Source organism: Girardinichthys multiradiatus, chromosome 21 (genome assembly GCF_021462225.1).
Source record: "Girardinichthys multiradiatus isolate DD_20200921_A chromosome 21, DD_fGirMul_XY1, whole genome shotgun sequence".
NCBI classification, from domain to species: Eukaryota; Metazoa; Chordata; class Actinopteri; order Cyprinodontiformes; family Goodeidae; genus Girardinichthys; species Girardinichthys multiradiatus.
In genome coordinates this window covers 8,540,239-8,565,278 of record NC_061813.1, presented here as the reverse complement: position 1 = coordinate 8,565,278, position 25,040 = coordinate 8,540,239, and the positions used below count along the sequence as shown (strand labels likewise).

Below are 25,040 nucleotides of genomic sequence, written 5' to 3'. Positions count from 1 at the left end.
CTTGATACAGCACTCTGGGAACAGCCTATTTGTTCAGAAATGTCTTTCTGTGTCTTACCCTCTTGCTTGAGGGTGTCAATAGTGGCCTTCTGGACAGCAGTCAGGTCGGCAGTCTTACCCATGATTGGGGTTTTGAGTGATGAACCAGGCTGGGAGTTTTAAAGGCCTCAGGAATCTTTTGCAGGTGTTTAGAGTTAACTCGTTGATTCAGATGATTAGGTTCATAGCTCGTTTAGAGACCCTTTTAATGATATGCTAATTTTGTGAGATAGGAATTTTGGGTTTTCATGAGCTGTATGCCAAAATCATCCGTATTAAGACAATAAAAGACCTGAAATATTTCAGTTAGTGTGCAATGAATCTAAAATATATGAATGTTAAATTTTCATCATTACATTATGGAAAATAATGAACTTTATCACAATATGCTAATATTTTGAGAAGGACCTGTATAGCAGGTACCACAGATTTCAACGCGGTGTCCCATACGAACAATTTTTCTAAGAATTAAGAAAGGTGATAAATGACAGATGTTATTAATTCACTGTAACTGAAGCATTAGTGGAAGTGTTTCAATCAGACAGAGCCTTAACATCAAGTCAGACATAATCGAAATTCCATCCTGTTGGTCCAAATTAAGCCTTTTATTATTGAAATGTCACATGATTTTATTATGATGGTATGCTGAATGCCTGGGCATTATCTCATTCATTCCTACTATAGAATAAAATGGTCAACAGTTATTAACTTTTTACTCCAATCACTTTTACTTTGTGCTTATAAAAAGCCGTCTCGTAAGGAGATTGTTGCTGAATGAAATACATCTGAGCTTTTATCTTTTAGAGAAAGAGAAGGTAGATGCATCCAGAATAACAGAACTGTTTTTGCCACAAAGATGATTTCACTTTAAAATGTCTAACAAAATAAAAATATGACTGTATATGAAAAACTGCTTTTCTATACAAACAAATTATTTTCTGAGCTTTTAACCCTATTTCAAAACAAACAAACAAAAAAAACAGGCACAAAGAATTGCTGTTTTATAGATGAAGGATGAAATATACAAGATTGTCATCCATAAATGAGTACATCTGCTAAGATTTCCCTGCTTAAGTCACTGACTGGTGTGATTTTTTGTCATCTGATCTGCAGAGAAGGCGAGTACTTGCAATCAGACAGACAGACAGACAGACAGACAGACAGACAGACAGACAGACAGACAGACAGACAGACCGACCAATGACTTTTAAGAACAGGTCTCCACCTTCGCATCAGTAGTGGTGGTAAAAGAGCCTCGAACATGATGGGAGCTCAAATCGAGCAATGATTTATTTGGTCATTTGACCAAAGGTCATTTGTTCTTATTTTATCTGAACCAGCAACAGTAAATGTGAGGACCATTGATTAGAGTTTTAGAGAGGTGACATGTATTTGACTACACAGCTGTGGGAATGAGATGTGGGTCATTGGTTCAGCAAACAGCCTCAGAAGACCCTGCTGACAGAAAAGGTGTATCAGTGTTTCAAAAACTTAAGTATCTTTGAATAAAAACATCCTAAATGCCATCTACGAGTTTCCGCAGTCCTGTAGCATTTAGAGAGGACAGAAGCAGAAAAGAAAAATGACCCCACACATGCAGGAACTCAGAGAGGCCAGGGTAGAGTAGATGCATCAGTGCAACTGAAAGCCAACCCTGCACACTCCACCGCACCTCTCGGCTCACTGCCGAGCACATCATCTGGGCCTCTCTGCATGACTCAGGGTCCATCATGCTGAGTGCAACACACACACACGTACATGCCACGGTCCGGAGAGGAAGGAGAGTAATAGTGCTTCGTGTGCGGCGATGGAACACCATTAATGCAAAAGAATTCAGACCTGTGCTGATTCTGCAAAGGAGTGGCAACGTGGAGGATGGAAGGCCAGCCAGGGTTTAAGTTTAATTGTTTGTTCTGGAAGTACACATTTTATTCTACTTTGTATGAAGCCAGAATAATTAAATCCCTCTGAAATACAACAATAAAGCAGACTAAAGGATGGAAGAAGCCAGTATTAGTTTCAAAAGTTAATGCTTTCTGATTATTTGACGAAAACAAATCAAGGTAACATCTGCATACATACAGTGCATTGAAATCCATCTGTAAATGTGGCCCTGCGGGAACAGCTGGAAATCACTATGCAGGGGAAGCTTGTGGATTAAGCCTAATGCCAACAGCCTAAACAATAGGCCCCATTTGCCTGGTTATGCTAGAAACAGAAAAGCTAGGAGAATTGGTCAGGAGCACTAAACCATCTGGCACGCTGGGCCGTACACGTGCTCCTGCAGGGAGAAGGTCAGGAGGAGGAAAAACACAATACTGACAAAACTCAGTTACAGTAATACAGACCTCCATGTGCAGTGTTCACTATTCTCGTGTTTGTTAGATTAACAGGGATTTACTAAACTGAACTGTTGTCTTGCCTTATTGATTTCAAATACCTCAGTGGAATTAAAATCTTCTATTTTCTTTATGCAGCTTATTTCTAATAAAGTTGAGGATTTTGTTACAAAAAGAGCATAATTATTGTTATTATTAATTGCTATTATTATTATCACCAACACATACAGAGTCTTCATTGAATTTCAACAGTATTTAAAGTATAATATCTGAGTGATAATGTTAGGACAATGTTGTAGAAGGATGGTTACTGCGGATGTAACAACACACCCAGATATAGATGAGACATCACATTTTACTGGGCTTACAAGAACAAGATAAGGTTTAACTGATTAATTAAAGGTTTTATGAATCACAAGCTGTGTTTTAAAAGAATCTGTAATCAGTTTGAGTGATTCAGTCCAGGCTTGACTAGTTTTCTAAGGTGGTCCTAATGCCAAATAGCACTGAAAATGCCTCTTTTTTGTGTTTTCATAATTAGAATAAAGATTTTAAATATCTAAAACTGTTTTTAAGAATCTTTGTTCAGCGTAGAATTATTCACTTTACTTAAATTATTTTACAATTTGGACCAGAGATGAACAATTGAGTCCGGACTCAGAAAAAGTCTCCAAAATAAACAAAAAACTGAAACAACCCTTTAGCACTTTAACATCTCTGATGGTTAGCCAGTAGCAGTTACATGCTACATCCAACAGAGGTTTTGTAATTCTGACCTATACAACTGAATTTTTTCCAGTTGTCTGAAATATTCGTTGCTTTTTTTTTTGTTACAGACTTATTCTTAGATTTGCTTTTAACTTAAATAAAACTGAGAACTGTGGATGCCCCAGCAGTTGGAAAGTGTATGCTTTGGAAACAGGGCCGTGTTTCTGTGGCAGGTTTGTGTGGATTAGATGTGAGCTGAATGAGATCTTAGATCAGACAAGAACACAGCAGGACTAAAATATCATCTTGCACCACCAAAGCACAGGAATTAGTTCTGTCTTAGCTAAAGCTCAAGCTACAGCACACCAACACATAACAATAAGGGTGTAACCAGGTACATTTGCAGACTCATACTTTGTGGTTTAAAAATACTAATAATCTTGAAACATGAGCAACAAAATGTAAAACAATAAATAGATTTTGGAAATAGATGTCTTCACAGTTTGGAAACAGCTTTGGTACAAAAAGCATTTTTACACAACAACATTTATAATGTAAAAAAAACACGTATGTTATAGCTTTAATAAAACATATGGCTAGGCCCTCAAGCCAATGTCAGTTATCCCAAATTCAATTTAGCTTAAAGCAATTATAAAACAGGGGTGGCTAAAAAGAAAGGGCAAACATGTCTTCAGATGTCTTATACTACATGTCAATACAGGTCAATACACCTTTCTCATATTATACTGATTACCACTATGTTCCAATCTGTTATTGGTATGCAAACTGTAATTATGATAGCAGGACTGATGGACACCGAACTGATGGACACTGTATGCAACTAAAGGAAAGCAGAAAGAAAACCTATTGCATTAACATGACGACACAGAGACATGATAAAAGAATGAAATATGGAGGTCATTATCACACCTGATCACAGACTACACTGAAAGACAAATGGGATTAAAAGAGTTGGATCCTAAATATCTGATACCTTATTTTATTGGCTAATAAATCGAGAACTAGAAAATCTCGGAAGAAATTTAGACGGGGCCTGCCTCTTGGTGCGTGCTTCTCGGACCGGAGCTTGCTATTTTTTTATTTATTTATTGTCTATGCTATTATCAGCTTAAAATATTACTAGTAACTCTGGAAGACTGAGGCTTTTATTTTGAAATTTTCAGTAAGCCTTATTTTAAAAGGCCAACACTGGGTGAGCTCCAACATTAGTGTGAAGCCCAGTCCTGAAATGATCTATTGTTTAAAGTGTAAAGGCTTTTATTTTGCAGAGCATGTTTTGTCTTATTTTGAAAGTCCAGCATGGTTGTACTTTCAGGTCTGGGTTAGTTCCATTAGTTAAATAGAACCCGCTTGCTATTTAAAAATCATTTTCTATGCACTTGTCAGCTCAGAAAATCCATAGTAACTATGGAAGGTTGAGGCTATTTTGAAAGTTTCAGTAACCCTTATTTCAAAGGACCAGCATAGTCCCATTTCCAACACTGGGTGAGCTCCAACATTAGTGTGAAGCCCAGTGCTGCAATCATCTATTGTTTAAAATGTAAAGGCTTTGATTTTGTAGAGCATTTTCTGTCTTATTTTGAAAGTCCAGTATAGTTTCAGGTATGGGTTACTTCCACTAGTTATATAGAAGCTGCTTGCTGTTCATGGGAGAAGGCCTACAGAAATCTACTGACTCTTGGCGATCGAGGGAGTTTTGACAAAAAACTGTGAGACCTAGAACAATTTTGAAGTTATTGTGTGAAAGCAGAGGCCCGGCCCTACAAACTGACCAAAAACGGTGACTTTAGAGCGAAATTTGTGGCTGTGAGTGCCAGTTAAAAATACGTTTTCCTGAAAAAATCCCCTCTTTCTACACTCTAGTAACTGCCATCTCCACTGTTAGAGAGTGATTTTCTCGCAAACATTGTGTCGCTTGGAGTCTAATTTTAGAGAAACCGTAGCAGTTATCAACAAACCGTTTTCATTTCTGAAGAGCCGGCGGATTTTTCTACAAACTGAAAGTCAAACTGTGTTTCTAGGTGAAAGTATGGCAATACAGCAGAGGCTCAAAAACAGTGAATTTTGAGGATTCCTTCCGCCCCTGACTCCATTCATTCCTATGGGGATTTTGGGGGGTGGTTTTTCGTTAATTACGTCGCCATGGTAACTCGAAACGCCAATAAAAGTAATAGCACACCTCCCGGGACCGAGCCAGACATTTTGATTTATATATTGTGGGGGTGCGCGCTACGGTTCGGGCCGCATTAATCTGGACGGAAGAATAATAATAAAGAGTCCAGTTTAGAGGTGAATAGTAATAGGTGCCTCCATGCAATGCCCCATGCATTGCTATGGCAGGCACCTATTACTAAAGAATTATTTACGGTCTTAAAGACTTTTGTGATCATTCAGTTTTGGAATTTCTAATTTTCAGATAATAAAAAAACAAAACCTTCATCCGCCACCCAATCCTGTTTGCACCGATCCCTCACGGTTCCCCCTGCAGGTGGTGGGCCCACTGGGGGATGGCCTCGCCTCTCTCGTTCGGGCTTGGCCCGCCGGGTCCCGCGAGGAGCAACCCGGCCACCAGGGACCGGTGCAAAGAGGTTTGGGTGGAGACCTTGGTGGCCCCATCCCCGGATGCTTAGGCTGCCTCTAGGGACGTGGAATGTCACCCCGCAGGAAGGAGCCTGAGCTTGTGCGGGAGGTCGAGAGATATCGACTAGAAATAGTCGGGCTCACCTCCATGCACAGCGTGGGCTCTGGAACCCATCTCCTTGAGAGGGGTTGGACTCTCTTCTACTCTGGAGTGACCCACGGGGAGAGGCGGCGGGCTGGTGTGGGTTTGCTTGTTGCCCCCCAGCTCCGCCGTCTCGTGTTGGGGTCTACCCCACTGGATGAGAGGGTCGCGTCCCTGCACCTTCAGGTTGTGGATAGGTCTCTGACTGTCGTTTCGGCCTATGGGCCGAGCAGTAGTGCGGAGTACCCGGCCTTCTTGGTGTCCCTGTCGGGGGTGCTGGATAGTGCCTCTCCTGGGGACTCCATTATTCTGCTGGGGGACTTCAACGCCCACGTGGGAAACGGCAGTGACACCTAGAGAGGCGTGATCGGGAGGAATGGCTTCCCCGATCTGATTCCGAGTGGTGTTTTGTTATTGGACTTCTGTGCTAGTCATGGATTGTCCATAATGAACACCATGTTCAAACATATGGGTGTCCATCAGTGCACTTGGCACCAGGACACCCTACGCAGGAGGTCAATGATCGACTTTGTTGTCGTATCATCAGACCTTTGGCCGCATGTTTTGGACACTTGGGTGAAGAGAGGGGCTGAGCTGTCCACTGATCACCACCAGGTGGTGAGTTGGATCCGCTGGAGGAGGAGAAAGTCGGACAGACTTGGCAGGCCCAAGAGCATAGTGAGGGTCTGCTGGGAACGCCTGGCGGGGCCCTCGGCCAGGGATGTATTCAACTCCCACCTCCGGGAGAGCTTTGACCAGATTCTGGGGGATGTTGGAGACATAGAGTCCGAGTGGACCATGTTCTCCGCATCTATTGTCGATGCTGCTGCCCGTAGCTGCGGCTGTAAGGTCTGCAGTGCATGTCACAGCGGCAATCCCAGAACCCGGTGGTGGGCACTGGCATTAAGGTTGCTGTCAAGCTGAAGAAGGAGTCCTATTGGCTGTGGTTGGCTTGTGGGACTCCTGAAGCGGCTGATGGGTACTGTGAGGCCAAGCGTGCTGCAGCCCGGGCTGTGGCAGAGGTAAAAACTCGGGCCTGGGAGGAGTTCGGTGAAGCCATGGAGAAGGACTACCGGTTGGCCTCGAAGCGATTCTGGCAAACCGTCCGGCGCCTCAGGATGGGGAAGCAGTGCTTTGCCAACACTGTTTATAGTGGGGGTGGGAGGCTGCTGACCTCGACTGAGGACATTATCGGGCGGTGGAAGGAGTACTTCGAGGATCTCCTCAATCCTGCCATCACGAATTCCGTGGTGAAAACAGAGGTGGTTAAAAAGCTCCGCGGTGGCAAGGCTTTGGGGGTGGATGAGATCCGCCCTGAGTACCTCAAGTCTCTGGATGTTGTTGGGCTGTCATGGTTGACGCCTCTTCAACATTGCGTGGCGGTCGGGGACAGTGCCTCTGGACTGGCAGACTGGGGTGGTGGTCCCCCTTCATAAGAAGGGGGACCGGAGGGTGTGTTCCAACTACAGGGGGATCACACTCCTCAGCCTCCCTGGTAAGGCCTACGCCAGGGTATTGGAGAGGAGAGTCCGACCAATAGTCGAACCTCGGCTTCAGGAGGAGCAGTGTGGTTTTCGTCCCGGCCGTGGAACACTGGACCAGCTCTATACCCTCTACAGGGTGCTCGAGGGTTCATCGGAGTTTGCCCAACCACATGTGTTTTGGGGACCTGGAGAAGGCATTCATCTATTCATGCAACAACCACAAGCCTCAATTTATTTCAATGGGGCTTGATGTGATAAAGTAGTACGTAACTGTGAAATGAAAATGAGACATGGTTTTAACTATTTTTACAAATAAAACTGGAACCATGTAGCACTCATGTCCCATTATGACAAAAATATGTCTCCTCAAAAGTAACTCTTTGCAAAAATAACTCCAGCTCAGTTAGATTAGAAGGAGAGCAAATAGCAACTTTCATGTGTAACCACAGATTTAGATTTGGGTCTAGGTCTGGACTTTGAGTGGACCATTTGACAACATGAACCGGCTTTGATCTAACACATTCCAATGTGTCCCAATCCCCCGGGAGAGCTTTGACCAGATCCCGGGGGATGTTGGAGACATAGAGTCCGAGTGGACCATGTTCTCCGCATCTATTGTCGATGCTGCAGCCCGTAGCTGCGGCCATAAGGTCTGCGGTGCCTGTCGCGGCGGCAATCCCAGAACCCGGTGGTGGACACCGGCAGTAAGGGATGCTGTCAAGCTGAAGGAGTCCTGTCAGCTGTGGTTGGCTTGTGGGACTCCTGAGGCGGCTGATGGGTACTGTGAGGCCAAGCGTGCTGCAGCCCGGGCTGTGGCAGAGGTAAAAACTCGGGCCTGGGAGGAGTTCGGTGAAGCCATGGAGAAGGACTACCGGTTGGCCTCAAAGCGATTCTGGCAAACCATCCGGCGCCTCAGGAGGGGGAAGCAGTGCTTTGCCAACACTGTTTATAGTGACCTATGGCCATGAACTTTGGGTCATGACCGAAAGAACGAGATCCCGGATACAAGCGGCTGAAATGAGCTTCCTCCGTAGGGTGGCCGTGCACTCCCTTAGAGATAGGGTGAGGAGCTCGGCCATCCGGGAGGGGCTCGGAGTAGAGCCGCTGCTCCTCCACATCGAGAGGAGCCAGTTGAGGTGGCTTGGGCATCTATACCGGATGCCTCCTGGACGCCTCCCTCGGGAGGTGTTCCAGGCACGTCCCACCGGGAGGAGGCCCAGGGAATGGCCCAGGACACGCTGAAGGGACTATGTCTCTCGGCTGGCCTGGGAACACCTTGGGCTCCCCCCAGAGGAGCTGGAGGAGGTGTCTGAGGAGAGGGACATCTGGGTGTCTCTGCTGCCCCCGCGACCCGGTCTCGGATAAGCGGAAGACGACGAGTACAACGAGAAAAAAAGAAAACAACAGAATTAGCTATTATTACAATTAGTTTATTATCTCCCGGTCATTTATACATTTAAAAAACATGACACTTGCACTCATATGCATTGGGTGATTAAGCTAAAGACACAGCTAGCAACCTATGTGGCAAATGTGAATGATAGACGCTTAATAAGCTGTGTTTTAAGAACGACAAACCTTCTTTATTTTTCACTAAGAAACTCTGGAAATGGCCGTCTTAAACTCTGGTCTATCATGTCAGTCTGAAAACTAAGCTAACATGAAACTTAGCATACACAGCTAAAGTGTAGAGCTCCTGACAGAAACGTTAGCATTAGCTACACCATTAACTATTGCTGTTGCTACGGATTGACCTCAGCAACAAACAATGTGTCTCTATCATGTTCTTTTGTTCACGTTTTGGCAGCAGTGTGGTCCCACAGCCCAAACACAGAATCCATCATTTAAAACAGATTTTTGGATATGTAACAATAAGCTACCAGATAGAGGACATCTACCACACTGACAGGGTGATAGAACAACAGCAGCGTGCAGAGCTGTTTGTAATCCAGCTCCAGGTCCATTAGTGTACAGCAGAACCATGAATAATGGCGAGCATTAGCCTCACTCAGCCAGCTCTAACCCTCAGCTAATGCTCTTCATATGTAAGGAGTTTAGCATTCCAAAAAGTGTCTAAGTGCTACAATTAACCCCAGCACCAGAGTGGCTTATTGGCTACTGAAGTGAGGAGCAGTAACCACAAGAGGGACATGCATTATAGAAAAAACAGGGTTCTGTCCCAGCCCAATCACACCACATAGACACTGGTGGTATCTACAGATTACCTCTTAAAGTGTATGGAGCTCTCATGCTAGGTAGTAAATAAAATAAATCAGCAATAAATAAAAGGAAATGGATGTGTGTATCTCTGTGCATGTGTACGTGATCAGCCTCACACCAGCAGCTCCCCATGCCTGTGGTCCTCCTGAGTCTGATTAACTGCTGGACGGAGCTGTTTCCCCTCCCTTCTAATCACTCTGACACATGTACACAAGCAGCAGCCCTCATAACTCGCACACAGCTGAGCCATGGCTGCTGTTGATGGATCCGTCTACAGGCTCACAAAGAACCATCTCACACCCTCCCCGTGACATTTGCATTTGATTATAAGAGCGGCTTCCAGCTGCTTTCATCGGGCAACCAGGAAAGTCTATCCAGACACACTTCAGGTTTTAACTTGTGTAAATGCCACATTCGTGTGATTTAAAGAGCGGTTTTGTCTTGCTAATGAATTGCTGGAGTGTAAACACGTCTTTCTAGGTGTTCCAGCTAGTTAATTACAAAGGCATGACTACCAGATCATTCCATGCAGCTTTAAAGAGGATAAAATACAGGAACGGTCTGCTGACGGTCAGCTGTTTTTCTACAAGGGTTCACTTCTGATCAGATCTGCAGAGGAAAACACATACTGAGGGTAAAAGCTGTCAGAAAATATAAGCAGGTACTGAAACTGGTCCTTTGTTTCACAGGAACTGCTTCTAGGTGACAGTTTTGTGCAGACTAAATTAGATTAAATGTAGTTAATAGTGTTTAACAAAGAGTTATTCTTAAAAAAAAATCTAAGCATATTTAGAAGGAACCAAAAAAAATAACATAGTTACAGTCTAAAATACTTTTCTTGTCCAGTTGACATAAGGTGGTAACTAGAAGCTGCATATTAGGCTCAGGAGGCTAATGAGCTGCAGTGAGCTAATAGTTATCACTTTAAACTAGGTCACTTTTTCCATGCACACAGCTACATTCACCTTTACACTTCCACACACACAGCTCTTCCATGGAACACATGACTCACCTCACATTAAGGAGCTTGCTCCTTAGCTCATTATAATAAACTATAAGTGCTGGCAGCTCATGCCAGAAAATTTAGCTGGTCAAGGAAACCCTGAAGAATCAATACAATACAGAGGAGACTAAAACAGCTGGATCATCAGATCTTTACTATAAGACAGAGAATTAAAATTAATATTATTATGTCCTTTCAAATGAGACAGCGACATTTGGATTGTCTTTATTCACGTAAACGCTGGAATTCTGAGGGCATTTAACTGAACTGGCATAAAATACCACAATGTGGAAACAAACAGACTCTTTAGAGAACTCAAATTCGAACAGTTTAACTGAATTATTTTTATATTACTTCTAATAATATAACTACAGCCTGACTCATAGAGTGTTTTATTTTTTTTTTTTTATAAAAACATTATTTTGGTTATTTCTACCCAAAGAAGAACTGATTAGAGATTCTATGGCCAATTCCTGACCACCAATTTTTTAAAGATCTGATTCTGATTTTATATTAAAAACTACTGATAGCAACAAAGTACTGTGTTTTTGTATTTTCTGGAAAACTGGAAACTAAGCTTTCCTGTGACTCTTTGTAGGACATTAGAAGCCTTTCTGTCATGATCAGTCATTAAACATTTATAAAACGCAACATCACAGTGTGTGTGTGTGTGTGTGTGTGTGAGTGTGTGTGTGTGTGCACGCATATGAGAGAGAGTAGTCTGTGCTACACAGCCCTTGGTTTAAACAGGATTTTACTAATATTTCCAAACATCTTTTTAGCAGTTAGCATAATTAGAATGTGTAATGTAGTTAGGACTACTAAGTGCAGCCCATAAAAACTAGGATTAAAATATAGGCAAGTAGACATCATTTTGAAATGCCAGATCCATTATGGACACAGTATTTTATGCATCAGAGTGGGGACAAAAAATATTTAGTTTATTGTTAGGCTATATTGACCTAAAAATGTAGCCTATAGTAAGAGAGATGACTCTCTCATCGATATTACAAACATAAATGTGAAATGTGTTCCCAGGGGTCACTGATATCATAGCTAGAGGCAAACAATGTTTCACATCTATAAACACAATTTTCCAGAAACAGCACCCACCAACAATGTGACTGCTGAGGCGTGAGATATTTCTGTCTGAAGGGCCAGCGACTGAGGCATGAACATGAGACATCAACGACGGTGTTACATAAAGTGACCTCCATTCACCTTTGACATCATGTGTCATTATGATCTAGTATGACAGGCTGAGATGGAGTATGTCTGAGCTGTCTATTTCTTCCTGATGCCTTTGATTTGTCTGCTCTCCTTATATAGGCTTGTATATACATACTTGTATGCTTTGGAGATCAACAAGATAAAAAATGCAAAGTAATTCTGCAACAACTGTGAGAGGAGCACACACAAGCAAAGACACTGGTGCTATTTCCTAAAGGCTGACTGAGCATCAGTGTCTGCAGAACACGGGAATAACAAAAGCAGGAATAACCCAAAAGACAACCACTGATGTAGTACACTGGGACACATCAGTCTTTATAGGAAATCCACTGTTGAAGTTGCCAGGGTGGATTTAAATAGTGGACTATAAATAGAGTTAACCTTATCCCTTACTGTATCTAAAAACCTTTTTGCATCTTTCCATGTTAATCTGATTCTATCACTCATTATCCTGGATGGGAAAGGTCAGCTGATTTCTGCAAAATGGCTTTGCTTCAGTTTATTTTTAGGCTTACCATTAGAAATTCCACAGTGGTTCCTTATGAAAATCATATTCAAATTGTAATTGTCACTCCTATGCCATGATGGATGCTGAAAGCAGACATCCCCATGTAGGATTCTACTGAATGGACTCATAGTTGTAGGATTAAAGGGGGGTGTGCCAGCCATCTGAATTATTGTCTCCTTAAGAAGAGTAACTTTGGAGAATTCACCCATAAAACCCTGCCTGATACATCAGTACAGTATCTACAATCACTAATAATAATCTGGAAAGCATGTCTGGATTTCTATCCATCAGTCTGAAGTGAATATTTTGTAGAACAACCTTTTGCAGCGAATACAGCTGCAAGCATTCTGGTGTACCAACTTTACAAATTCAGAAACTGAATTTTTTGGGCCTTTTGCCTAGTTCACACTCTGTCTTGCCTCAGGTTCCTAAATGTATTCAGGTCTGGACTTTAACTGAGCCATTCTAACACATAATAAGCTCCAAACCATTCCATTGTAGTTAAGGCAGTATGTTTAGGGTTGTTGTCTTGCTGGAAGGTGAACGTACACCTCAGTCTCAAGTCTTTTGCAGCCTCTAAACAGGTTTTCTTCCATGTTTGTCCTGGTATTTAGCTTCATCCATCTTCTAATCAACTTTGAGCAGCTTTCCTGTCCCAATGCAGCCCCCTTGAAAAAGAAGGTAATTATTCATAAGAGACTGGCTTCTTGGTTTAATTCAGAGCTGCGTACTTTAAAGCACAATGTTATAACATTGGAGATAAAATGGGGCTCTACACACCTAGAGGATTCCTACTTAATCTGGAAAAATAGCCTACTGTTATATAAAAAGACACTTCGCCAAGCTAGAACAGCTTATTTCTCATCATTAATAGAAGTGAACAAGAATAATCCTAGGTTTCTCTTTAGTACAGTTGCTAAACTTACACAGAGTCATAGCTCTGTTGAGCCATCCATTCCCTTAGCTCTCATTGCCAAAATTAGAAATATCCTATACAGGAGTGACGCTGAAAAACTAGTCCACGCATTTGTTACTTCAAGGCTGGACTATTGTAATTCTTTACTATCAGGATGTCCAGAAAATGCAGTTAAAAGCCTTCAGCTGATTCAAAATGCTGCAGCAAGAGTTCTGATGAAAATTAAAAAGAGAGATCATATTTCTCCTATTTTAGCTTCCCTTCATTGGCTCCCTGTTAAATCCAGAATACAATTTAAAATTCTCCTCCTCACATATAAACCCCTATGGATCTAGCTCCATCATACATCAGAGATCTGATTGGTCCATATGTTCCTAACAGAGCACTTTGTTCTCAGACTGCAGGTTTACTGGTGGTTCCTAGAGTCTCTAGAAGTAAAATGGGAGGCAGATCCTTTAGTTATCAGGCTCCTCTCCTGTGGAACCAGCTCCCAGTTTTAGTCCGTGAGGCAGACACCCTGTCTACTTTTAAGGCTAGGCTTAAAACTTTCCTTTTTGATAAAGCTTATAGTTAGAGTGGCTTAGGTTATCCTGAGCTATCTCTGTAGTTATGCTGCTATAGGCTTAGGCTGCTGGAGGACATAATGGCCACTTTCCCTCTCTCTGCTACATTCTCATAGTACTCTCCAATTTTGCTTTATTTGATGTTATTTCAGCTTTTAACTTTATGTTCTCTCTCTTTTCTCTTCCTAGAAGCTACACCTGGCCTGGCTCAGTGTCTACTTGTGACACCTTTCTGGAGGGGGGAATCGTCCAAGCTTCTGCTGGCAACAACTTAATGCTCACCCTCTACCGATGACCCACATGGCCCTGTCTTTTAGTGTTTAACCCTTTCTCTCTCCTAGACATGGCTACTGACTGAGCTTAACTGTAACAAACTCTATGTGCTCTTTCAGACTCTGACTTTGAAAACTGGCTCAGAGTGTATCTGTTCTTTCTTTCTAGATGAAACAACTAAAGGAGCTACATCCATTAACATTTATTTTTCCTTCCCATAGAAAGTACTCCTGGATCAGTGCTTCTTTGTTCTTTGTGTGTCTCTGCTCTGTTCTCTCAAACCCCCAGTCGGTCGTGGCAGATGGCCGCTCACACTGAGCCTGGTTCTGCTGGAGGTTTCTTCCTGTTAAAAGGGAGTTTTTCCTCTCCACTGTCGCTACATGCATGCTCACTATGAGGGATTGCTGCAAAGTTAACGCCAGTGACTGTCCACTGTCTCTACATGCTCATCCAGGAGGAGTGAATGCTGCAAGTCACTGACTGGATGCAATCTGCTGGGTTTCCTTAGATAGAAAAACGTTATCCAATTTGAATAAATAACTGAATCTGACTGCACTGTTCAATGGTTAGGATTAATTGGAATGTATGTACCTCACTTTTGTAAAGTGCCTTGAGACAACATGTGTTGTGAATTGGCGCTATATAAATAAACTGAATTGAATTGAATTACTGTGGAAATGCATCCCACAGCATGATGCTACCTACACCATATTTAAGCATGCAGATGGTACCTATTGCATGTAGATCAAAAAATGGCAATAGTAATCTCAACTGACCAGAGCACCTTCTTCCACATATTTGCTGTGTTCCCTAAATGGCCTGCGGCGAGCTGCAAACAGGACTTGTTTTGGGTTTCTTTTAACAATGGCTTTCTCGTCCATAAAGGCCAGACTTGTGGAGTGCATGACCTGTAGGTTTTCTGCCAAAAGATTCTCCCACCTGAGCTGTGGCTCTCTGCAGCTCCTGCAGAGTTACCATGGAACAATTGGTTGCTTCTCTGATAAAGGCTCTCCTTGCCTGGCCTGTCAGTTTAGGTGGACAGCCATGTCTTGGTAGGTTTGCAGTTGTGCCATAGTCTTTCCACTATAACGTTATAGAATGAACAGTTGTCAGTGAGATGCCCAAGGGTTGTTTTACAACCAAACCTTACTTTAAGGTTCTCCACAACTTTCTCCCTGACCTGTCTGTTGTGTTCCTTGGTCTTTATGATACTCTTTGTTCTAATATTCTCTAACAAACCTGTGAGACCTTTACAGAACAGCTGCATTTTTACTAATTAGGTGACTTCTGAAGGGATTTGGTTGTACTGGGTTTTATTTAGAGGTATCAGAGCAAAGGGGCATAATACATATGCACAGCACATTTTTAGATATTTTATTTATTAAAACAAGTTTTAAACAATTTATTGTTTCCTTCCACTTCAAAATGATGCATTAATTTGCCTACCACATAAAGTCAAAATAAAATACGCTGAAGTTTGAGGTTGTCACATGTTTCTTATAAATGTGAAAAGGTTCAGCTAGTTCAGCATTTCAGTAAAGCACTGTAGATGGAAAGAGATGGCTGGCCATTAATGAGGCAGACACAGACTAAAAGCATGTGCTTTTTGTTTGGAAACATTACCTGACAGCCTGTCCTCAGACTGAGTGGGTGTGACACTCTTAACTTTCAAGTTTATACAGTTTTAAATTTCCTTTGTACTGGATAACTCCCAGCTTGTTTGTTTTGCACTGGGTTTAGAAAATCTCACCTACTTGAGGCAAAAACATCAGCTAATACCTATTTTCACCAATAGATGGCAGTAGTGGTTTAAGTTTAAGAGTGACTGACTGAGGCTCCTTGGCATTTCACAGCAGAACTAGCAAGTTAATGGTGAGAAACTCAGTCAGCAATGTGCTGCATTGTACCACGGCTCCTCTAAAACTCTGCCCTCTGTTACAGGTGCGGTTAAACACACAGACCATGTGCTTAATATGTTCAAAGTTGTTTTATGGTGTCGTGTTCCATCTTGGAAAGTTATAAGAAGGTGGCCATGTTGTTTGAGTTTATCAGCTAATTTGGTTAGCCTTTGAAGCTAAGCTGCTCCTGCTCACTGCTGGTGTGTGCTCCAATGTTTGACTGTTACAATATATTGTAGCATTTGGTGTCCGAAATTGTGCTGTAAAGCAGTGTTTTGCTTCATATAGAAGCCAATATATTTCATTGTGTGTATCTGTAAGGTTTTTGCACACTGCTAAAGTATTGTTATTGAGTTCCTATAATAGGCAATTTACAGCAGAACTAGCAAGTTAACATTGAGAAGCTCAGTCAGCAATAATGGGTTGTACCACTGCTCAGCAAAAGCTCTGTTCTGGGTTACAGAGGATAATAAATACATATGGCACCGGAATAAAAGTCCCCTCCATTCTGTGTAACTCAGGCATTACACACTATGTGGAAAGCAGGAAGTGATTAGAAGAACCCTCAATATCACACACAGAGTTCACTGCTACCATTTGCACAACAGGAAGTGAGAGGCACTTCAGTGTGGTCTCACAAGGTCTCACTTCCTGCTTTAGCAATATGAAGATCTGCATATAGTAATTATCAGCATTCGGCTCTGTCTTCCTGTTTGATCAAAGGAAGTAAATGTGGAGGTTTCAGAAAAAAAAGTGACGGAATAAGTGCCAGAGGAAAAAAAAAAAAAAAGAGGCTCTGACTGACAGTCTCAACACGCCCCTCTTCTCATGCTTAGTGGTGACTCTTGTCACTGCTGGCCAATTAAGAAACACAGTCGGGCCTATTTTTGAAAAAGAGATTGGAGCAGACCCATAGCAGCACAGCTTCCCCCTGGGGCCCCATAAGAATCAGCTGGGAACGTCTGGGAGCACCAGTCGGTAAGAACCATTTAGAAAGTGATGCAAGGTGTGTCAGAAGGAGGAGGATACCACGTGGTTTGTTTGTGCAAGATAAAATCACACAAGTGATTTCCTAACACCAGGTAGCTGCGTTTCGGCATGTTGCAGTCTGCTGCGTCAGCAGCCCAGACACTGACACAAGGTGGGACTGCAGAAAGCATTAATCCAACCTCCTGGTGTTACATGGTACCTTTGTGTTGTGTCAGCCTAATATGTCAGTGCTTTGGTTTAATTCCTGGCCTGGTTATGGCTAGGGTCATCATGTACAACAAACAGTAGCAAGCCTCTTCCTGTCCACCTTAAGGAAGTTTGGTCTGTTATGTTTAAATATACATAATTTTTTCATAAAAGGCAGATTTGTAGGTCAAATCACTCAATATACAAAATTCTGTTCACCGGTTTAAAAAGGTAAGAGAGTCCATATTTGGAGTTTAGAGAAATTGGGGTCTTACACCCAGGTTAAACCACCTATATTTGTCACTTTTTTTTAAGATCTATTTTGCGGCACTAGTGGCCTTTATTGACATGCAGAAATGCAGAACAGGTCGCCGTGGCTGGGACTCGAACAAGGGGTCGAGGGCCCAAAGCCTCTCCATATGTGGGCCACGTGCTCTAACGCTGCGCCAGCACTGCGCTGTAACCTTTTCCACTTTTATTAGCATTTTATTTTTTTCAAATAAAAAAAACAACCTAACAGATACAGGATTACTGCCCTCACAGCAGTCACAAACCAAAAAAACCAACAGTGCACCTATGATCAAACCAGGTGGCCCAAACCTGACTAAGTTTACAGAAAAAACAAATGTCAGCCTTAAAATAAAAATGAACATGACAATTTAAAGCTAGTAAGATATTCTCAAGCATGGAGACTACAGGGCCCACCCACATCCTTCTTCTTCTGGTGTTAAGTTTACGTGCATAACATAATGACCGAAGTGTCCCCATACGTTCATGTTTTTCAGCATACAGACCCAACAGAAGGCGTTCCGGATCCATTGTAATTGGTTTGGAAATGATTTCCCTTATTGCAAGTCTCAACTCTCTTCCCATCTCCCCAAACAATGAGACAGCATTCTTTTACTTTCTATACATTTTGCACATATGTCTGGTACGTTACTGTTGTATCCATTTATTTCCAGAGGTGTAACATACATTCACATTAGCCATGCTGGTTTGGGTTCTGACCCAAGTCCTCTGCCAGGGTCCACGTCAGACGTTAAAACAACATCCTGACCTAAATAGAATGAAACAAGCTTATCTGACTGTATTATCTCCAGGTTCCAACTTTACTTCAGTCTGATGCATCAATGAACTTTATCTGGATATTGATATAAAAGCATATTGAGCAGGGGTGTAAGGATATATTCAGCTCAAGAGATGAGACAATATGGTGTCACAAGGGGGATTCTTGGTTTGGGAAACTAAGAATCCCCCCCTTTTCCCAAATCAAGTAAACGTAACACAAAGTGCATTTGTATTCGGTGCAGAAGGTTTGGATCCAGGCTTGACAGCTCTATATACGGCAGTTTTTATACGTGTCTTAATCTCTGGTTGTCCAAACATACAAAAAAAAAGTTCCTAGTAGAATTTTTTTATGAGAAAAAAATAATAAACAAAACTGAAACATCTCTTTAGTGCAGAAAGGCAGCTCTACTTTAGCTTTATTAGTAGCTAACGGTTAGCCGGACGTGGTATTCTCAGGGTTCTTACTAATCGATCACATCTTGTCTGTTGTTTCTTTTTGGCTTACTTTTGGAACGTGAAAAGTCTTTTCAGCCAGCTCAACAAGTAGTCTTTATTAATAGACTTTGCTACTTCCTTTGTAATTTCAAGAGTCTTAAACATAGATACAACAGGGTGTCAGCTAACAGCGATGTTGTTTTCCATCATGTTATTGTTTGTGTATGTGTTTTAGGAGGGGGGTGTTTAACTGAAACAGAATAGCAATGTCAGCGGTGTGGTTGATTTTTTCACAGTGTCAAAAGGCTCGGGAAATATACATATAATATATACATATAATATCCGTAAATATCAGAATTGGTCATAACAGGTGTATTAGTAGTGGATACTGATGTTGGCCCAAATTTCCCAATTTGGTGCATTCCTAATAACTACTTTACAAACCAGATGAAGTCACATGCTGACAGCAACCGGACAGCACTACTAGAGACACGCTTCACCCTGACAAGCAATGTGCAGTTTTAATATCACAAGCTCTCATTACACCCCCAGTGTCTAATGACGAATGATTTACCTCACACCCGTGTTTCACAACAATGAATGCATGGTTTAAACTTGCACAATGGTCATTTAGGACAGCGTCTTTGTTTTCTGTCATGTGCGATGCATGACACACACACACACACACACACACACACACACACACACACACACACACACACACACACACACACACACACACACACACACACACACACACACACACACACAGAAGAAGCTTAGGACATCACTGGGAAATCCCTGAGCTGAGGATCTTTCATGACACCTTTTCTCTTCCTCCTTTTATATTCTGTTGCTTTTCTGCCCAAATAAAGGCAAAAAAAAACAAAAAGCGATCACCCAACAGCTCAACGTCCGACACGAAAATACCTGAAAGCAAATACTTGCTTTCTTTAATTTATTTTGATAACAGAGAGATGAGATCCTCCTTCAGATGTCTGCCTAATGATGCAGAATTAGTTCACACTAAAAGCCAGCTTCTGATTAAATCCTGTATGAAAAGCTTTCACTCTCTGTGGCCCTAGGATTTACGACCACAATGTGACTCTCCATCCAAAGCTTCTAACCCAAGTTCATTGCCGCCTCAGATCCTCCTGGTTCCACGCAGAGGAATGAAGGGGCAGAGACGAGACAGGTTCTTCAGGGATGCTCACTTGTCAGGCGTAGTGTGGCGACGAGCTGAGAGAAACTCCCCCGACTCAGCCATTCAGCCAAAACACAAAGGCGATTTCACAGGACGAAAATCCTCCCTTCTGCTTTTCTTCCTCGCCACTCCGTATCGTATCCCTTTCTCGTTCCCGTTTCTCCCACACCCTCACTGGCCAACACACTCCTAGGCCGTCATTACCATGTTAATGGGCATCCAGGGGAACACGGACGAGAAGCAGCGGGAATGTTGTGCAGAAAACACTGAAAGGGGAAGCCATGGGAATGGCAGTGTTAGCACTCTATCAGAGCCATTCTCCTGGCTGACTCGGTCTGAGGGGGTTGGTGATTGGACTGGGCTTAGATCGCTCAGAATCCACTGAAATCCAAAGGCCCTGAATCCCTTTAGCCAATGAAGTGAACAGAAGTCAACGTCAGAAAAAAAGGAACCTTTCTTCTTATCAAACCTGATTACATTCAGTCGTGTAAATAATGGTCCCGACTGAGCCCACATACACCCCAAAGAGTCTGACAAGGCATTCTTGAGGAGTTGAGTTTCTTCACTCCTATTTAATTTACCCCTAACATGTTCTGTTGGGCAAAAGCAGAAACATACTGGAAAACGTCTCCCTTATGTAGTTCCAGGAGAGTCATCTTATTAGCTTCATGATGCATTGTTGGGATTTCCTTTCTTCTGGGACAATCCTGGAACGCTTTATGCCAAACATGGACCCCCTCCAAGTCAGAAAGGGTTAGCTTTCTCCTATCAGAACAAGAAATATGCTTTTAGCATTTATCAACTTTTTCACTGTGTGAACACCTCTCTGCAGATGTCTGACACTCTCCATCCTGCTCTCTATGCTTCTCATTGCCTCTGTCATTTCTGAAGAACCTGTGACAAGTTAGCAACAAGCTCAATGTACAGTCATGTGAAAAAAATCAAAAGTTTGTGTTTTTCTATCAAAAATTAAAATAATATGAATAATTTTTTTAGGTAATAAAAATGCAATTTCTGGAATAAATTGGAACACTCTATTTACTTTCACTGAAAATGGCTAAAATTACACACAGACGTATCACCTCCCTAGGTATTTGGAAGGAGGTTTGCCCTGTTTAAACCTTGAACATTTACTTTGGTGCTCCTGAATGTAGAAGAGAGAGAGAGATCCAAAGAGCTGTCTGAAACATTCAGAAAGAAGATTGTAGCAGCTTAGGAGTCTGGTAAGGGATATAAAGAGGTGTCAAAAGAACCTGAAATCCATGCAATACCGTCTACATGTATAGGACCTTCAGAACAACAGCAAACAAGCCCAGGTTTGATCATTCAAGCAAGATCAACTTGAGAGCAGACTGCAAGATGCTAAAGGAAGTCTCCAAAACCTTTAAAATGTCGACACAGAACCTACAGGGGGGATCTTGCTGCTGTTGTTATGAAGCCTTTACAACGATGAAGAGACTGCACAAGTTTAACTTTCATGGAAGGTATGCATGGAGAAAATACCTGCTAACACAGAAAATCAAAAAGGCCAGACTGACGTTTGCCAGAAAAAACATAGTCAAACACCAGGACCTCCAGAATAATGTTCTAAAACTTATTTGGACACCAGAGCAGAGGACATATTAATCTTAAATACAGCATTTCAGGAAAAGAAATGCATACCAACTGTGAAGCATAGAGCTGGGAGTGTCATGGTCTGGGGATCTGGTGCTGCAGCAGTGAACAGCAATCCCCAAAAACAGCAGAGTCCCATAAGGCAGGCCACAGGTGGGCCAGGCCAAAACTGCTTTTGGAATGGTGCTCAGGAAGCACGGATGTGTTGAAATGACCTCTACGCCTCCCTGGTACCGAATTCATTAACACTGATGGCTCCCTTAAATGGGAAACCCAATTCATAGACACCCCACCCAACAGTTGTCAAGGTGAACAAAGGGCTGATGTGCTGATACCACTTCAGAACACCCCATAATAATCTACTACTGTGCCCAAACTGGCTAGGGCTGTTTGGTGGTGCTGAGAACATAATTGTTTACCTCTTCCTCTAATTTATGAGAATTATTGCACAATCTGCACAATTTGGCTTCACTGTCCCTTTAAACTGACTTGCCTGGTTGCCAAACAGACGATCCCTGATTGGAAGTGCAATTGCATAAGAGGTGGAACATGTATTTATGATGATGCCGGCTTGCCCTTTGCAGGCTGGTTATAAATAGCTCTTTGCCGCTGGGAGGCCATTCGGAGCAGGTGTCTAAAAGCTCATCAGAGTGATGACGAACCAGCTCCATGACTCAGTGAATGTCATCATTAACAGAAATAACTCCCAGATCATGTGCTGTTTACTCTGCAGAGATAGGCTCTCACATGCTGCTGGTGCTCTAATAAAAGGCTTGGTAATAAATCTATGCATACATTGCTCTACCAAAGTATTCCCTCTGCTCGAACTTTTTTACATTCCGCCAAGTTACAATTATAAACTTCCATGTATTTTGGTGTGATTTATGTGTGAGCAACACAAAGTAGTGTGTAACCATGTAGAATCAAAATGTTAAAGATAGGAATGTAGTTTGCATATGCAGCTACTGCTGCATGTCTCTTGGGGTATGTCTCTGCCCGTTGGGCCATCTAGATCCTGAAATATTTGACCATTCTTCTTTGTAAAAAGAAAGATCTGTGAACAGCACTTTTTAAGTCTTGCCACACGTTCTCAACTATATTAAGGACTATGGACAAAGGACTTTGGCTAGACCATTTTGAAACCTGATAATGATTTTAATCTGTAGCTCTGGCTGTATGTTTAGGGTCATTGACCTGCTGGAAGGTGAACCTCCACCTCAGTATCAAGTCTGTTGCAGCCTCTAACAGGTTTTCTACCAGGACTGGCCTGTAACGAGCCTCATCTGCGATCAACTCCATGTTCCTGCTTAAAAAAAGGCATCCCCACCACCATCTTTCACTCTGAGGATGGTGTTTTAATTTGATGTGCCGTGTTAGACTAAAAGTTCAGTTTCGGTCTCATCTGTCCAGATGGCAGGGTACTATGATTTCTGCGATGGAAATTGTAGAATTTAACAAACAAAATGGAATCCACTACAAAACATGGAATTCACATATATCCGCTAGTAGAGAAAGACGTATAGTTTATTAAGTATTTTGGCAACTGCAGATCTTGGCTCTACTCTCCATGCTGTCTGATGTTGGGTCATGACAAAAAGGCTTGCTGAATTACTCTCATCCATCAACAAAAAAGGGTTCATGTGACCATCAATTACAGCCAAAGAGTGACATCAGAAATGTAGAGTAGCAGCAAGATAGCACGAGCCCGTCATGCCTGCAAACCTTTGAACATTCAACTAAATCAGTAGAAGCGAGGCATGAGAGCTAAACACAGAGAAGAATTAATTTTTACAAAATGTGAAGTGGGTGAGAATCTTTGATGGTACCAGTAACTATGGCTGTTGATTTGTTGAATAATGTATCCATCGTTTCATAATAACACACTCTTTGGCCTAATAAATATGGTTAAAATGGAAAAAGTGGAATTCAGAAAAATAAAAGCAAAAAAAGAATAATTTGAGAAAAAAAACAACTAAAATGGAATTTGGACAATAATAAGAAGGACTTCATGGTACCCTTAGTTGGTTCATGGCCTCAAGTGCAAACCAGACTTCTGTGGTTTTCTTCTTACCACTCCAACATGAGGTTTGTGAAGTGGACCAGTAATAGTTGTCCTGACAACAAGGTCTTCCACCTGAGTGGTTGATCTCTGCAGCTCCAGCTCCACCATGGCTCTCTGATTAATGTTCTTCTCACCCAGCCTGTCTGTTTAGGTGGACAGGTTTAGATAATTGAAAAGCAGTCTGCTGAGAGATTTTGGACTATGATTTTATGATGAACAGCTTAAAACACACATTATTTAATAATTAGGGGAGTATCAAGATAAAGTGGGTTTAATGCAAATATTCTCTATAGCTTCAATTTTTGCAGGAAATGTAGATAATTATGATCCACTCTCTTTCCATTTACAAACCATGCACTACTCTGTGTTGGTCTGTGACAGAAAATCCTGATAAAATCCATTGAGGCTCGTGGTTGTAATGACAGACACGATGGAAAGGTTTTGATGGTTATCCCAAACACCACCTCATCACATTACTCAGCAGTGACTTACTGTGTAGGCTTAAATGTGCACATATTTGATGAAGAAATAACATGCAAGTGTGGTTTAATTACCAGGAGCTGTGGCTGAAGACTTAAACAAGCTTATTTAAGTGCTGTCAGCAGGTCTTGAGTCAGCGTAGGAAGGAGTTCTTCATCACATACCTAATCGAATTCCAGCCGAGAGGCGCACACCCTTTAATTAACCTATTTCCAATCTGCTCGATCAAATCAACAGTCTTCCTACTTTTATGTCTGCTCTGCTCTCAGGTCAGGCTGATAAAAAGGGAAACTGTATTTGCCAACCATGTCATCATCTACAGTCACGGTTCAGAGTTCATTTGTTTTTCTTTCATACGGCCAGAGGACAATGCGTTAGGTCAGAAAACATTTAAAGTTCAATGTCTAGGCAGCAGTGTTGTGCAAGCTCAACGTTCACAAGAACCAGTTCCAGGTTTTAGCTCAACTACTAAGAAATTCCTAAATAAATTCCCAGCAATAAAATGTGCGGAGCTACAAAGCTTTTATCTTTCATATAAAGTTGTTGAACAACATCATCCAGAAGTTAGGTTCCTGACTGTATCTTCATGCATTTACAATCAGGTTTCAGATAACATATTTACATTAATTTGCTTCTCATTCATTTCACTGTTCAGACAAACTGTGTTGCTACAAAAGAAACAAGGAATCTGGTCTCATTCACATCGTTTCTGTTCTAGTTGACCCAGAGCAGCCCACACAGGATTATGGTTTGAATCCTTGTCAGTTTTAAAGTCCTAAAAGCTTTCAAAGTTCTGCGGTCAGAGAGCAAACATTACAAATAGCACAATGAAGGCTAGAGTAAAGTTTGTGCAACACCCTCACCACATGACGCACACACAGCAGACAACCAGATCCTCTTCTTAAAAGTGAAATATTGTAACTCATGAAGCAGCTTCATTGTTAATCAGCTGCATATGGATCCTCAGAGGCCTCTTCTACTCCAGAAGAATTAAGCTGGTTTGCTCCATGACAAGTTTTCTTTTTTTTTTATTGGGAGGGGGGGGACTTTTGATGATGTTCAACACCATCATCTTGT

General features: G+C 42.0%; 1 protein-coding gene across 3 annotated transcripts in view; it reads right to left on the bottom strand.

The window, feature by feature from the left end:
• The window catches only part of gfod1 (glucose-fructose oxidoreductase domain containing 1), a 42,491-nt gene that overhangs the window by 7,273 nt on the left and 10,178 nt on the right, over positions 1–25,040 (bottom strand). Inside the window, exon 1 of one of the 3 annotated variants that reach the window (XM_047350178.1) lies at positions 24,038–24,060. The exons of the other annotated variants lie outside the window; for them this stretch is intronic. The gene's annotated coding sequence lies outside the window, so the exon portion shown is untranslated. Of the gene's footprint in view, positions 1–24,037; positions 24,061–25,040 lie in introns of those variants that run through there. 3 annotated transcript variants of the gene reach the window in all.